This window comes from Primulina eburnea, chromosome 18 (assembly GCF_022965805.1).
Source record: "Primulina eburnea isolate SZY01 chromosome 18, ASM2296580v1, whole genome shotgun sequence".
NCBI classification, from domain to species: domain Eukaryota; kingdom Viridiplantae; phylum Streptophyta; class Magnoliopsida; order Lamiales; family Gesneriaceae; genus Primulina; species Primulina eburnea.
This window is the reverse complement of record NC_133118.1, coordinates 24,286,712-24,303,074: the sequence shown is the minus strand read 5'-3', so window position 1 is coordinate 24,303,074 and position 16,363 is coordinate 24,286,712. Positions and strand designations below refer to the sequence as shown.

Below are 16,363 nucleotides of genomic sequence, written 5' to 3'. Positions count from 1 at the left end.
CAATGCCGGTTCAGCTCGAATCGCACATAATCTCAGAGGCTGACAATCTGTTTCAAAAACTAATCCAGACAAACAGCAGTCTTCTATCAAATTCGAAACACCTATCGTCGATAAGGATAGTGCACCTACCTTCCGACTCAGTGCATCTGCTGCTGCGTTGGATTTCCCCGGATAATATTTGATTTCACAATCAAAGTCTTTCAGTAAATCCAGCCATCTCCGCTGTCTCATATTCAGCTCTGATTGCGAAAACAGATATTTTAAGCTTTTGTGATCAGAATATATTTCAAATTTCTCACCGTATAAATAATGCCGCCATATCTTCAATGCAAAGACTATGGCTGCCAATTCAAGATCATGAATTGGATAACGAGATTCATGGGGTTTCAGCTGTCTCGAGGCATAAGCAATTACATGCCCCCGCTGCATCAATACACAACCCAATCCTCGGTGAGATGCATCACAATAAACGACAAATCCTTCAGTGCCTGAAGGAATCGTCAACACAGGCGCACTGGTCAGTCTCTTTTTCAATTCAAGAAAACTGGATTCACAGTCTTCTGTCCACACAAATGGAGCATTCTTCTGAGTCAACTGTGTAATCGGTTTGGCAATACTCGAAAAATCTTTAATGAATCGGCGATAATATCCTGCCAAACCCATAAAACTGCGTATCTCGGGTACAGATGTCGGTCTCGGCCACGAAATCACTGCCTCAACCTTACTGGGATCAACTGATATAACGTCTCCGGATATAATATGACCCAAAAATATCACCTGTTTCAACCAGAACTCGCAATTCGACAATTTAGCATATAGTTTCTCTGTCCTCAAGATTCTCAACACAGTCCTCAGATGATCAGCATGTTCCATCATATTCTTTGAATAAATCAATATATCATCAATGAATATGATAACAAAATCATCCAAATATTTTTGAAAGACGCGGTTCATCAATCCCATAAATACCGCCGGTGCATTCGTCAAACCAAAAGGCATGACAATAAAATCATAGTGTCCATACCTGGTTCTGAATGCTGTCTTTGAGATATCAGACTCCCTGACTCTCAATTGATGGTATCCAGATCTCAAATCGATCTTGGAGTAGACAGATGAACCCTGCAACTGATCAAATAAATCATCAATACGAGGCAATGGATATTTATTCTTTACCGTTGCCTTGTTCAGCTGCCGATAGTCGATACAAAGTCTCATCGACCCATCTTTCTTCCTCACGAACAGTACTGGAGCACCCCAAGGAGATACACTCGGTCTGATATACCCCTTGGCCAGTAAGTCCTCCAACTGTTCTTTCAACTCTTTTAACTCGATCGGTGCCATCCGGTATGGGGCCCTCGAAATCGGAACTATTCCTGGCATCAATTCAATGCTGAAGTCTATCTCTCGAATCGGAGGTAATCCAGGAATCTCGTCTGGAAAGACATCAGCAAATTCACACACCACTGGCAAATCCGCCAATGATGGGCTCGATTTCAGTAAATCAACTGAATATACCAGGAATCCATCCGCTCCCTTCTGCAATAATCGAGTCATATTCATTGCAGATATCAAAGGAATTCTAGCACGAGAACCCTTACCATAAAATTTTCACTCCTCAGCCATTTCAGGTCTGAATCGAACAATCTTGTGGAAACAATCGACTGTAGCCCTGTACTTGGTTAACGTATCGATACCGATAATACAATCAAAATCAGATATTACAAGCACAATACAGTCCAATTCAATCGTATGCCCATCGTACTGCAGTATACTAGATTTAACAGTTTTCACTGACATCAACCCTGTCCCTAACGGAGAAGAGACAGACACTACCGCAGACAATGACTCAATAGGTAACGCATGACTCAATGCAAATCTCTCAGAAATAAAAGTATGTGATGCACCAGTGTCAATCAGCACATATGCAGGATAACCAGAAATAAAACAGTTACCTGCAACGACATCATCAGGTGCATCATGTGCTTGCTCCTTAGTCAAAGCGAATAGTCGGGCTTGCTGTCGAGGAGGCTGGCTCGCTGCCTGGCTCCCTCCCGGCCTCTGCTGTGACTGAGTAGACGGTGCTGGCTGAAAGAAATGAACGGCAGAAGATCGTCTTCCTGTCTGAGCCGCTGATCCAGATGACTCAGAGGCCTGGAATCCCTGGGCATCACGCTGTGGACACACTCGGGCAAAGTGTCCATGCTGCTTACAAATGCGGCAGTTGCCAAACACTCCTCGGCACTGCTCGGTGGAATGCTTCCCTCCACAAGTGCTACATTAGGGTCCTGTGTAACTCTGGCCCTGACCAGTCTGTCTAGAGCCACTCGAACTGGATGAACTACTTCCAGCTTTCTTAAATTTTTTCCCCTTAGCTTTCAGGAAGTCTTTCTTCCCACTAACACTGCCACTCTCAAATCGGGGAGCTGGTGGAGGCAGGTGTGATCTCGGTGCTGAAGGCACAAACGAGGCCTCTCTCTGTCTCATTAAACCGGCTTCGGCTCCCTTGGCTCGGTTCAAGGCATCGGTGAAATTGTTTGGCCTCCCGGTATTCACCAAGGTAAAGATTTCCGGATTTAGGCCATTTATGAACTGATCCGCAACGGCCTCATCATGTTAAGCCACATGAGGAGCAAATCGGAGCAGAGTGGAGAACTTAGCCACATATTCCTCAATGTTTAACTGGCCCTGTCTCAAGTTTGCGAACTCGACTCCCTTGTCCTTCCTATATGAAACTGGAAAGAACCGTTGATAAAATTCAGTTCTAAACACATTCCAGGTAATGGCCGTACCTCGTTGTTCCAATGTCCGTCTAGTCGTAATCCACCAATGTTTAGCAACGTCGTGCAACTGGTGTCCGATCAGTTTCACCCTCTTTTCCTCCGTATATTCCAAAGATTCGAACATCGATTCAATATCGTCCAACCAACTTTCACATTCCACGGAATTCTCCGTACCTTTCAAAGTCGGTGGATGGAATGACTGAAATCTTTTCAACAATTGCTCCATTGGAGTAGGGGTCACATCCATAGGAGGATTCGATGTACTCCCCTGTTCTGGTATCCTTCTTGGAGGCAAATCTGGTAATCAAAGAGGTTAGCAATCCCAGCAATAACCCTGTTTCAATCATCCTCGGATCATCTTACAGCTGATCTATTTCGAATAATAAACAATACCATATCAAAATCAGATATTCAGGCAAATATGTATTAAAACAGGAATTCATGCTAGCAATCAAAAGCAGGAAAGAAAAACACATTCTACCCCGCTCACTAGCTCCTATCTCAGTCTCAAGGATCTATCGCTCTGATACCACCTGTTGTGGGGACCCGGACGCTAATCCAGTTCTTAATCATCATTGGGACTAATTAATCAATTATAAAACAGGGTCTAAATTTTTTTTTTAAAAAGCGGAACGTAGTGAAATCAAACTCATATACATATCAGTATAAAATACAATACAAGTCCTCTACTGCATACATTCAAACTAAACTAAGGTTTAACAACTAATGTCAAGTGTTCAAACCCTATTATACATCATAATCAAAGTCCGTAGTCTCCACTCTAATCACGATCTCTCCTCATCTTCTGGACCCTGATCCTGTCCCACCTGTTGTCATGTACACATACAGACAAGACAATAGCCGGATAATTCCGGTGAGAATATAATCCCAGTATAAATCAACGAAACATGCAATCATATAAACAACATACAGCATGTAATCAGGTAACAATATATGTATCAACATCTGAAACATAATCAATATCAAACTGTCGACAATGCTCGTGACTCCACGACTCAGACTAGACTCAATCCTAGCCTAGGGATCCCGGTTTCCAAACATTGGCATTCCATATCGACCAACAGTAATAGAAAAGACTCCAGTTCTATCCACGTCGATATAGTATCGATCACCAGTAATAGAAGAAGCTCTGTTTCTATCCACATCAGTATAGTATCGATCACCAGTAATAGAAGAAACTTCGATTCTATCCACATCGATATAACATCGATCAACAGTAATAGAAGAAGTTATAATTCTATCCACATCGATACAATACTGATCACCAGTAATAGAATGAGCTATAATTCTATCCACATCGATAGCCAATTATCCCGTAGCAGACTATGGCACTTCCGCCAATACAATATCTCATGACATCGTGCAATGTGCCCGTGGTGATCCCACCACTATCAGGCACTTCTGTCATAAGACTACTCGTCTAATACCTGCTATCTATAATCAAGAGAACAAGTATATCAATCAAATCAATGCAATATCAATGCAATAAAGTAAAGTATGTGATTTAGGGAAACTCAAGTCTAAACCGACTCAAGTCGATCTCCCAATACCACATTGACTTATACATTTCTTCGTCGGTTTCTGGCTCAGTCGAAGTCCTGAATTCACAGTCTGTCTGGCAATGACAATATCAACAATCTCATGTCAATATACCATTCAAATCAATAACAATCTGATCAATCTTGATTTAATTCAAAATCAACGTTGATAGGATTACAGTACTGAAGTCAGATTACAATTCGGACGGACAGATTTCTCAGAAAAGGCGTAAGGATATTTCACTCTTTTCCCCCGAGCCTTTTTCGATTTCCCCCTTTTCTTTTTCATTTCTGAAGTAAGGATATACATATATATATATCACAAGTTGCATGGAAAGCTACGTGTCATCCTTTCTCCCAATTTTCAGGCGACGCTCGAGCGGTCGAGAATTACCGCTCGGGCGCTTGCCCGGCGCTCGGGCGGTGAAAACTTACCGCCCGGGCGCGAGGTGTTCTGCCCCCCGATTAATCTTTGGAGCTCGGGCGGTCAAAAACTACCGCCCGGGCGCCATATACTCTGCCCAAAGCCTACCTTGCTGAACATTGGCACCCGGGCGGTCATTTTCTACCGCTCGGGCGCCAATAGTTCTGTTAAAAACTTGCACCATTCATATGCAATCTTATTTCGTGTCTCGATTAATCCTTTCGTAATCATATCAAATATAAATCAATAATTACAGATTACTAGGATTAAATTTCCGGGCATTACAGTAGCCCTAGTGAGATCCAACGAATCCCTCAACTTTATGTAAGTATGTTCGACGTGCAAAATAAAATATTTTATGCTTTTGAGGTATGCTAATTGTCTTGTGACCAATTATGAACGAGTTTGGAAGCCGAAGAACGTGTCCAGGGACCTCTCCACTCCGGTAAAGTATGACAGGGTTTTGATCAGGATTGGTAAGCGGTAAATTTTGATCAAAGACCTATCCACCCGGTAAAGTATGACCGGAAATCTTATGTATGTGGTAGTGGAAATCCATGACATCCTAGTACTTTGGTTTAGTCTGATCAGACGCACTATGTTATGGGTCACTTTCTTTGAAACATATCTCAATGCAAAATGATGATGATATGCATGTTTAAGTATGTATGATGCAATTACGTTTATGAAATTTTTTTATAAATCGATGGCACGTGTATGGTTAAGTAGGTATGTTCAAGGTTAAGTTATGTATGTGTTACTTTAAAATGCATGTGATTTTATTATACGTTACTTGCTATTCCCAGTTTATACATGTTGAGTCTTTAGACTCATTAGACTTGATCGATGCAGGTGAGGACAAGTTTGAGGAGACGAGAGGCGGATACCAGTGAGATGGCTCGGACTAAGCGAAGAACTAACCCGAGGACCGCTTAAGTTTAAGGATTTTTATGCATGTTATTTCATTAACTTTGAATTTAACAAATTGCTTCATGATATTTTAAACAACTACTTATTGCAAGTTGTTTACAATTTCAAATATTTGTTCAAGCATTTTAATTATTTGGCATTTAGGATGAGAATTTCTATTTAAGAAAAATTTATATTTTCCGCAAATTTTAAGTATGTTTAAAAAATACAGTACGTTACATTGACCCCCCCAAAAAATGCTAAAAGATAACGGTTTTTAGAAACGGTTGTCTTTGCTTAAAAAAATGCTCAAAAACAATAGTTTTCACTAAAACCGTTGTTAAAAAGTAAAAGACAACGGTTTTTTTTGTAAAACCGTTGTCTTTTAAGTGTTGTGTATTCAGTATTTTCTTGTAGTGCGGAGCTGTCTGGGGTCTTGTTTCAACGAGTTTTATGATATATTTATTCATTCCAAATGTGTGTTTTGATGGTTTTTTTTTAGATCTTTTGAACTAAGAGACACGTAACATGATGGAACATGTCCTTGAAGAATGAAAACATTAAAATAAAAGATCAAATTTTATTTTTGATAGATTATCATAATTATTCATTCCTTGCATATCATATTGCATTCTCCTTCTTCATTAAAACAAAAAAAGAGTTTGCTACATTTTTAATTGTTGAACTTGTGATTTGTAGTGCTACTATCATCAGAGTCTGTCCTTGTTGTCTAAAGAGCTTAGGCGAAACTATAAATTATGCCTCATTTTATCTTTCGATCAATAATTTGTCTTTCACCTCAAGCACTGCTTCTTCCAAAAAACAATTTTTTTTTACATAATTCATTATAGAAGATATATATACCTATATATAAAAAAAAAGCCAAGATAACTCTTTTTAATGCCTTCTATATGAACTTTTGGAGGCTATAAATCATCAATAATAGCATCATATTCAACGTTTTCCAAAATATTATTTTTAATGCATAAATCTCTAATTCATTTTCAATATCTTGGGTCATCATGGACAGTAAGTAAGATTTTATTAATTTTTAACAACATTTGGAAATATATCATTGTTTTAAAAACTTTAATATTCTAATGAAAGATCATTGTTTGTTTGTTCATGAGATTCACTTGGTAACATTACTTGAAAAATTTGTAGTTTTAAAGACATATATTTTGGATGCATATGAGAAGTATGTTGGGAAATTAAACCGAAGCGATGCCGTTCATGATGGTAATAGTACCCAAAAAAATGCAGAATAAAATAATTAGCAAGAACACAAATATTTACGTAGTTCACCCAATATAGGCTACGTCTACGGAGCTACTGCTGATATTTTATAACTGAAAGAAATCCAATACACTCAATATTTTTCACTGCCAACCCGAGTATACCGAGAAGAATAATTTCTCTAACTCGAACAAGAGAATTCCCGCTCTCAAGAAAAAAATACACTCTTTTTTTTATGTACTTTTTTATCATAGCTAAAAACTTTTGATTTTGGGATACTAAAAGCAAAAAAGGAAGGCTCAATTTATAAAAAATTTCTAAGCCAACGTTGAAAAAAATTCCCGATGTGGGATTCCAATTTCCTGATTTTTTTATTCAGCGTGGGCCCCATATCCACTTTCCTAACAATTCTCTCATTTGAAGACTTGATTTCAATCATATCTTCACATCATTAGTACAGCATCTCATATCTCCAATGTTAGTCCTGAAGACCAACTAAATTTAAACACGACTTTAGTTTGTCAGTGGTTACTGTCTTCGTGAGCATATCAGCAGGATTCTTGCTTCCAGGAATCTTCTCAAGCTTCAAGAAACCATCTTCCAGAACTGATATGATGAAATGGTTACGAACCTGTATATGCTTTGTCCTAGCATGATGAATATGATTTTTTGCTAAGTGAATAGCACTCTGATTGTCACAGTGTAATTTGCTACTCTCAAGCTTCTGACCCAATTTCTCCAGAAAGGATCTCAACCATATCATCTCCATACTAGCTTTTGTAACTTCAACATACTTAGGCTCAGTAGTTGAAAGCGCAACAATATTTTGTAGCTTAGACACCCAGCTTACAACTGTACCACCTAATGTGAACACATATCCAGTAGTACTTTTCCTGCCATCCAGGTCACCACCCATATCGGCATCGACAAAACCCTTTAAGCCCAATTTTGACTTCCTGAAGCATAAAGAACAATTACCAGTGTCTTTCAAATACCTGAGAATCCACTTAACTGCTTCCTAGTGTTGCTTTCCTGGATTACTCACAAACCTGCTCACAACTCCCGCTGCATGTGCTATGTCTGGTCTTGTACACACCATTGCATACATGAGGCTTCCGACAGCAGAAGCATAAGGAGCCTTATTCATATAAGCCTGATCCTACTCCGTCGATGGTGATTGTGCTTTGGTTAGTTTGAAATGACTAGGCAAAGGAGTACTCACAGATTTAGCTTCATCCATATTAAATCTGCTAACCACCTTTTTCACGTACTCTTGTTGAGATAACTTCAAGAATCCGTTCACCCGGTCTCTAAAGATCCTCATTCCAAGGATTTGCTTTGCAGTATCCACATCCTTCATGGCCAATTCCTTTGATAAATCTTTCTTGAGTTTATCAATTTCTTCCAGACAAGCTCTAGCTATCAGCATATCATCTACATATAGCAGTAGTATAATATAAGAACCGTCAAACTTTTTCACATAACAACAGTGATCAGCTTGACACCTTAGGAAACTATTTTCACTCGTTAATCCATCAAACTTCTTGTACCACTGTCTTGGAGCTTGTTTGAGACCGTGCAAGATCTTATGAAGTTTGCACACAGTTTTCTATTTTTCCCGTACTTCAAATCCATGTGGCTTCTTCATATAAATTTCTTCATTTAGGTCACCGTGAAGAAACATAGTCTTTGCATCCAACTGTTCCAAATGTAAGTCTTCCTTTGCCACTAGTCCAAGTACAGTCCCGATAGTGGTTAATTTAACCACTGGAGAGAAAATCTCGGTGTAATCAATTCCTTCCCGTTTTTGGAAGCTTTTTACAACAAGTCTTGCCTTGTACCGCTTGCTACCATCATGCTGTTCTTTTAACCGGTACACCCACTTGTTATGTAATGCCTTTTTTCCTTGCAGAAGTTCTATAAACTCCCACGTCTGATTGGATGACAGTGAATCCATATCCTCTTCCATGGCCAACTCCCACTTGGTTGAATCATCATTTTGCATTGCCTTTTCATAGGTCTCCGATTCACCTTTGTTTGCCAGCAAAATATAGTGAAGTGCAGGGGAGAATCTCTCAGGTGGTCTAATGGTTCTCAAAGATCTCCTGAGTTCAATCACGGAGTTTGTGGGTCATCATATTGTGCAGTTTCTTTTTCATCTTCCTGGTTACTGGTTTTCGATTCATTCACATGAATATATGTCAATGTCACTTCATCAGTCTTATTAACTTCATGACATTCATCTCTAGCTCCAACGTCTGACTTGTCCTTGTACAGAAGTTGCTCACTAAAGATTACATCCCTGCTCCGAATGATCTTCTGATTTTGGTCATCCCATAAACGATAACCAAAATCATTATCTCCATAACCAATAAAGAAGCACTTCTTTGATTTCGGATCAAGTTTTGTTCTGCTTGTTGAATCAATATGAACATAGGATAGACATCCAAACACTTTCAAGAAAGAAAGGTTTATTTCTTTACCGCTCCAAACCTCTTCGGGTATTTTGTAGTCCAGTGGTACCGAAGGTCCTCTGTTGATCAGATATGTTGCAGTTTTAACAACACCAGCCCAGAATGATTTTGGCAATCCATAATGCAATCTCATGCTCCATGAGCGTTCATTCAAGGTTCTGTTCATCCTTTTAGTTACACCATTTTGTTGAGGTGTACCAAGAATGTTTTTCTCCATCTTGATCCCGTTCTGTGCACAATATTTCTTGAACTCATCATCTTCATATTCTCCATCATTGTCAGACCGTAAGCACTTCACCTTCAATTTGGTCTTATTTTCCACCATGGCTTTCCACCTTTTACAGGTCTCGTAAACATCATATTTATTTTTCAGAAAATAAACCCAAACGTTTCTATTGGAATCGTCAATGAATGTGACATAGTATCTCGAGCCTCCAGGGATGTCAATAGGAGATGGTCCCCATACATCAGTATGAACAAGCTCCAACTTTGCTGCTTTCGGTTCTCTACCGCCTTTTGAAAAGCTCACCTTCTTCTGCTTTCCAAAGATACAGCTTTCACATAGTTGGTGTTCTTTAATTCTGGTAGCTTCTCTTTTGACACCAACATCTTCATTCCCTTCTCACTTATATGTCCAAATCTATAATGCCATAGACTTTAATTGACTCCAGCATCCATAGCTGCTAATGTGTTTCTGCAACTGGAAGTCATACACAGTTTTCCAGTTTTCTTTCCTCGAGCAACAATCATGGCTCCTTTGTTCACTTTCCATGAACCATCACCGAAGGTCACATTGTGGCCTTCATCATCGAGCTGTCCCACCGAGATCAGATTGTGTGTCAATTTTGGTACATGCCTGCCTGAATTTGTTGATTTTCCAGACAGATCCATTTGACATCTTCATACGTACATCACCCATACCAACAATTTCCAAGGGTTTTCCATCAGCCAGGAAAACTTTTCCGTAATCGCCAATGATATAAATACATCGCGATCACCAGTGGTATGAACCGAAGCTCCCGAGTCCATATCCCAAGAATCAACAGGGCTTTCCATGGATAATAGCAGAGCATCATGTACTTCCTCAGTGACAGCATTGGCATTATTATTCGTTGATCTGCAGTTCTTTATCAAATGACCAGTTTCACCACATATCCAACACTTCAAATTCTTTTCAAAGTTGCTTCTGTTTTTTCCATTTCTTGACTTGGACCTACCGCGCCATCGGTTAGAACTCTTTTCGCCACTCCTACCCCTTCCTCTGTTCTCGAGATTTAGAGCAGATCTCGATGATGTTCCTTCGCCTGAATCCATCCTGCGAACTTCTTCAGCAAGAATTTGATCTCTGACATCATTGAATTGTAGCTTTATTTTTCCAACAGAGTTGCTAACCGCGCTGCTCGCATTGTTTCCCAAAAATTTGGTACAAAAAAATAAGTGCATGAATCTCATAATCAAAATTAATTTCAACTGATGTTAGCTGAGAGACAATCGGTTAAACTCATTGATGTGTTCAGCCACCGAAGCACCTTCCCCAACTTTCAAGTTAAATAACTTTTTCATGAGATGCACTTTGTTGTTTGCTGATGGCTTCTCGTACATGTTCGATAAAATAGACATCATCTCTTCTGTGCTTTGTGCCTCCGCCGCGTTATGTTCCACATTCTTCGTTATGGTCAATCGTATCACATCTAACACATATCGGTCAAGGAGCTCCCAATCATCATCCTCCATCTTTTCCGGTTTCTTTCCTGATAGAGGTTGATGCAGCTTCTTACTATACATAAAATCTCTTATCTGTAATTGCGAGAACGAAAAATCTGTTCCGTCGAACTTGTTGATTCCCGGTCCCGATCCATCATCTCCGTTCATCACTTCTCTAGCCTTAGCAAAAAATCTAAAAAAAAATTTTTGATGTGGAAGATTAGACAAAGCTGCAAGCACAGAGTATACTCAGAATTCTTAAGAATTTTTACAATAAGGCTCTGATACCAGTTGTTGGAAATTAAACCGAATCGATGCCGATTACGATGATAATAGTACCCAAAAAATGCGGAACAAAATAATCAACAAGAACACAAAGATTTACATGGTTCACCCAATATAGGCTACGTCAACGGAGCTAATGTTGAACTTTTATAACTTAAAGAAATATTACAACAAGTGTATACACCAATACACTCAATGTTTCTCACTTCCAACCCGAGTATACCGAGAAAAATAATTTCTCTAACTCGCACAGGAGAATTCCCGCACTGAAGAAAAATACACACTTTTTTTTTATGTACTCTCTTTTTATCAAAGCTAAAAAGCTTTTGTTTTTGGGATACTAAAAGCAAACAAGGAAGACTCAATTTATAACAAATTTCTAAGCCAACATTGAAAAAATTCCCGATGTGAGATTCCAATTTCCTGAATTGTTTATTCAGCATGAGCCCCAATTTTATATCCACTTGCCTAATATAAAATTGGGGCCCACGCTGAATAAAAATTTCAAGAAATTGGAATCCCAAATCGGGAATTTTTTCAATGTGACTTAGAAATTTGTTACAAATTGAACCTCTCTAAAAGCTTTTTGATTTTGGATACTAAAAGGAAACAAAGAAGACTCAATTTATAACAAATTTCTAAGCTAACATTGCAAAAACTTCCCGATGTGGGATTCCAATTTCCTGAATTGTTTATTCAGCGTGAGTCCCAATTTTACATCCACTTACCTAACAAAGTACCACAATTTCTTAAAGTATTTTCAAGAACTCATCAATTCATGGTCATCCCATGAAACAAAATTTGCAACATCATATGAGAACCCTATAATCCAAATATTTAGACATTCAATAACATGAGAATTAATCATAATTCGATGACATTTACGTTAATTTACACAAAACTAAATTCTTTTTTTAAAAAAAAAAATTAAGGCATCACATTGTCTCTTCTTGGCACTACCATTTTTGCCTCTTCGATCTTTCATCTTCCTCGTATTAAAACAAAAAAAACATGGCTGCACGCCTGCTAAAATCCAGATAGCGACAAAAAAAGGAAGAAATTTGATGAAATGGGATCGTCAAACAATATCAATCCATTCAGCGAACAAACGCCTTCCCATTTCTTGAAGAGATTTTTGCCCTATATTGCTTATGGCATCACCCCATTAGCCTTCATCCATTTGTATATATATCCGTTTTCTTTTTCTCCCAATTATCTGTTTTCTTCTCCTTCACAAGGTATGCCATTTTCCTTTATCTTTTTTTTTTATTGATTCACAACTTTGTGAAATGACAGTAGAGATTTTCAGGAATCTCGTCTTTTTTGTTGTTGATATTTGTGTTATGCATAATGTCCGATTTATGTTGCTTTCTTGCAGAAGGTCTGGCCAAAAATGTCACATTTCAAGAATTATGTGACTACGTAAATGGGAGAAGGAACCAAATAAATTGGACCCTTTGTACAATGGCACCGAATGTGAAACAATGGCAAAAATTGCATGCTTTTTGGCAGGCCAGACAAGGATTATCTCCATTGGAAATGGAAGCCAAGACACTGCAAACTCCCAAGATTTGACCCCAAAACTTTCCTCTAACTCTTCTAGAACAAACATATGACCATTAGGAGACTCCATAAATAAATTTTTCCAAAAGTTAACATATCCGTTAGAAATAAAAACAGATATCTTCAAAGCAGAGATATTACGGTTATGATACCAATTGTTAGAAATTTTTTCTCACAATTCTTGTTTATACAAATATATAAATATGATAAATAATATGCGGAAGCGGATCGAACGTTACCTCCAGTCATTGAATAATTTGTGAATTTTCCGTTTTCTCGGATTGAAGCTTTCTAAGCACTTCAACTCTCTTCATAGAGATGTATTTTGTTCTTATGAGGTGTGTGCTTAGTGGCTTCAATCACCGTTATTTATATGCATCTCATACCATCAACGAGTGATTGCGGGAGCTTTATTGTCAAAAAAAGAGGCACATGGGCGTCTCAATTTTCTAAAGTTAAGGCTGCGTACGCATATTTTCTCAAAAGTTGTAAACAATGATCGGCGTCATTTCCTACACATTTATTCTTCTTCTGATATGGGTCACGTTTTCTTATATAAACAACTAACAAGTTTATCATCATAGTTGATTTTCACATGCATTTTATATATGTCAGACATTTAACCGTTAGTGTTCACTGTGACTGAAGCCATTAAGCATTTAATATTCAAACTCAAGAACATTACAATCTATCTAGCATGTATGATATGTTGATCTGTTATTCACTTTGATACTGTAATATGAATTCAAGAATCGGAGAATAACAACTATGTTCTGTGCCACGTACCGTTTGAACAGAACAATTTTTATATCATTCTAAGTGTATGCATAGCCATCCCAAGTCTTTTAGAATTAGTGTACCTAATAACTTGAAGTTCCTTTACACATTCTGACATGGAAGGCCGTTCTCTACTGTCTGACCGGACACATCTCGATGCTAGATTCGCAAACATGGCTATCGACTCCATTGTGTATGATCCCGGTTCCATTTCTTGCTTGATCACCTTCTTCAGCTTCTTCTTGTCATTCAAAATGTGTCTAACCTGTGAAAGTTTCAAGCACATGAATTGTAATTTGGTAATGCTTGTAATAATTTCAATTGGTTTATGAAGAGTCTAAATTGATCCTCAGAAAGTCGTGTTCCTGAAGTACCTGTAGTACCAAGTTTTGTTCATTTGGTCCTTGGTTCAGGTCTACTGCCCTTCTTCCTGTCAAAAGCTCAAGTAGAACGACTCCAAACGCGTATACATCACTTTGTAAAGTGAGTTTTCCTGTCTGTTTCATACACATCCATAGCTCAGTCCCTCTTGCCATTTTGTAAATTGAAGTTAGAATTAGACCTTCTATTCTTAGTTTCTAATTCCCATCCGAAGACATTAAATACGGAAAAATAAAAGCTCATTTTTAAGTTATTAGATGAACTCCATGTTAGGATAGGAACCCAAAAATCTTTAAGATTCTTCATAAAAATATATACATTATAAGCTTTGATCTCGGAGTTAATCACTTGAAAATCTTGGTCCTCTTCATGTTCTTGCAACAGAAAATGATAGAAGTGATCTTATTTTCTTGAAACTTGAAAGCATATCATACCAATGTATACTCTGGATCAAAATAACCGAAAGTGCCTAGCACTCTAGCCGTCACACGTGTTTCTTGTCCCTCTGGCATCAGCTTTGCTAGCCCAAAATCTGATATCTGCACTCATCCATGCAAAAACAAAAAAAAACCTCCTAAAATCAACTCTAATTTTGTAGTTTTTCACTTTAAAAATGGATCGAACAGTTGATGAACAGGGCAAGTTGACCCTTCAAATGAAAAAGGTTTCGTGGATTCGCTCCTATCTAGGCTTGTAAATCACATATTCTTACCTTTGCTTCATAGTTACTATCAAGAAGAATGTTGGTGGATTTGAAGTCTCTGTGGACAATAGGAATCCCAACAGCAGAACTTGAATGCAGGTATGCAAGTCCTCTAGCAACTCCGATAGCCACATTCAACCTTACTAGACCAATCCATCTTCACTTCTCCTCTCCCTAAAATCCATGATCAAATCATTTCAAATATTTTGGCTAATTTTAAGATCATATCTACTATTTTACTGTCTGAATATTCGTAGCGCATCTCATAATACGACAGTTTAGAAACAGTATGTTCAAAAAACAAAAAGTAAAAGACAAACCATTCAAGTGATCTTGCAGGTTCCCTTTGTTCATATATTCATAAACAAGGAACCTATTCTTCCCATCTGCACAATACCCTATTAATGTCACAAGATTTGGATGGTCTAATCTGCTCAAAATATCAACTTCTACCCGAAATTCTTGCTCCCCCTCCGCTTCTTTGAATCGTGGCATCTCCATTTTCTTGATTGCTACAACCTTGTAGATCAAAAAAAAATTTCATCATCAATTCGAGGTAAGACTTTAACCTCAAAGGGAACAAGAAATTCGTGTTAGAACATACCTCTCCAGAACGCAGTGTTCCTTTGTATACTCGACCAAATCCACCCTTTCCTAATAAATTTTCATCACTAAAAGAACAAGTTGCCTCTGCCATTTCTCTGAGAGTAAAAACAGATGAAGCGTTCCTTTTCGCTGACAGATTGCCACATTCATTTCTCCCGTCTTCCAGTGGCTTATAAATCCCTGCAAATCAAGAATTTTATTCCAAACCAAGATAAAAAAAAATTTGTATCAACATTAAAAACTTCTTTGAAAATCTGGAACTGAAACATACATGGATTGATCTGATCTTCAGACTTTCTTCTCCTACGCTTGTTCCAAGCAGAGACTAAACCAATCAAAGACAGTAAGTATGCCATATTTGCAGGTTGTGACAGATTTTCTCAACGAAAAATCAATTTATCACGCCATTATTCTAAATTTTCGGAGTTAATTATCTCAAGAAAGTAAGTATATTTCGAACTCTAAACTCCCAAAACAGTATACAAAAATTGAAAGGAAACGCAGTTGATAAGAAAATACAATGTATATGCAGGACTAAAATTGGTTTGTAGCGTATAAACCAAACATTCAAGTACTATAACCATATAAAGTACGAGAATATATTCCTAGGAAGAGTACTTATAAAGCAAAATGAGACGTTAGCTTCGTAAAAATATACCAAGCAATAACATCCTCCAACAACCAAGATTTCTCGCTTGAAGAAAAAGATAACGCAACTGTTGTATTGGCATCATTGCTTGCTTAACTTTGATCGAGAAGTCGTGGACTGGGGCGGACTCAGGATTTTAAATCGAAGGACCTATTGCAATATTATTGAAGTTAAGACTTCTTTTCGCAAAAAATTTCCAAAAAATTATACATGTTCTTTAGAAGGTGGCTGGGTCAGGGTGGGTTGGTGGTCTATGTTTTGAAAAAAAAAAGAAAAGAAAAAGACAACCTGCTGTTTTTTGTGACATAATTTC

General features: G+C 38.0%; 1 pseudogene; it reads right to left on the bottom strand.

Moving 5' to 3' along the window:
- Positions 1–13,629: 13,629 nt before the first annotated feature.
- Positions 13,630–16,163, bottom strand: LOC140819690 (probable serine/threonine-protein kinase PBL28; annotated as a pseudogene).
- Between the last annotated feature and the right edge of the window lie 200 nt (positions 16,164–16,363).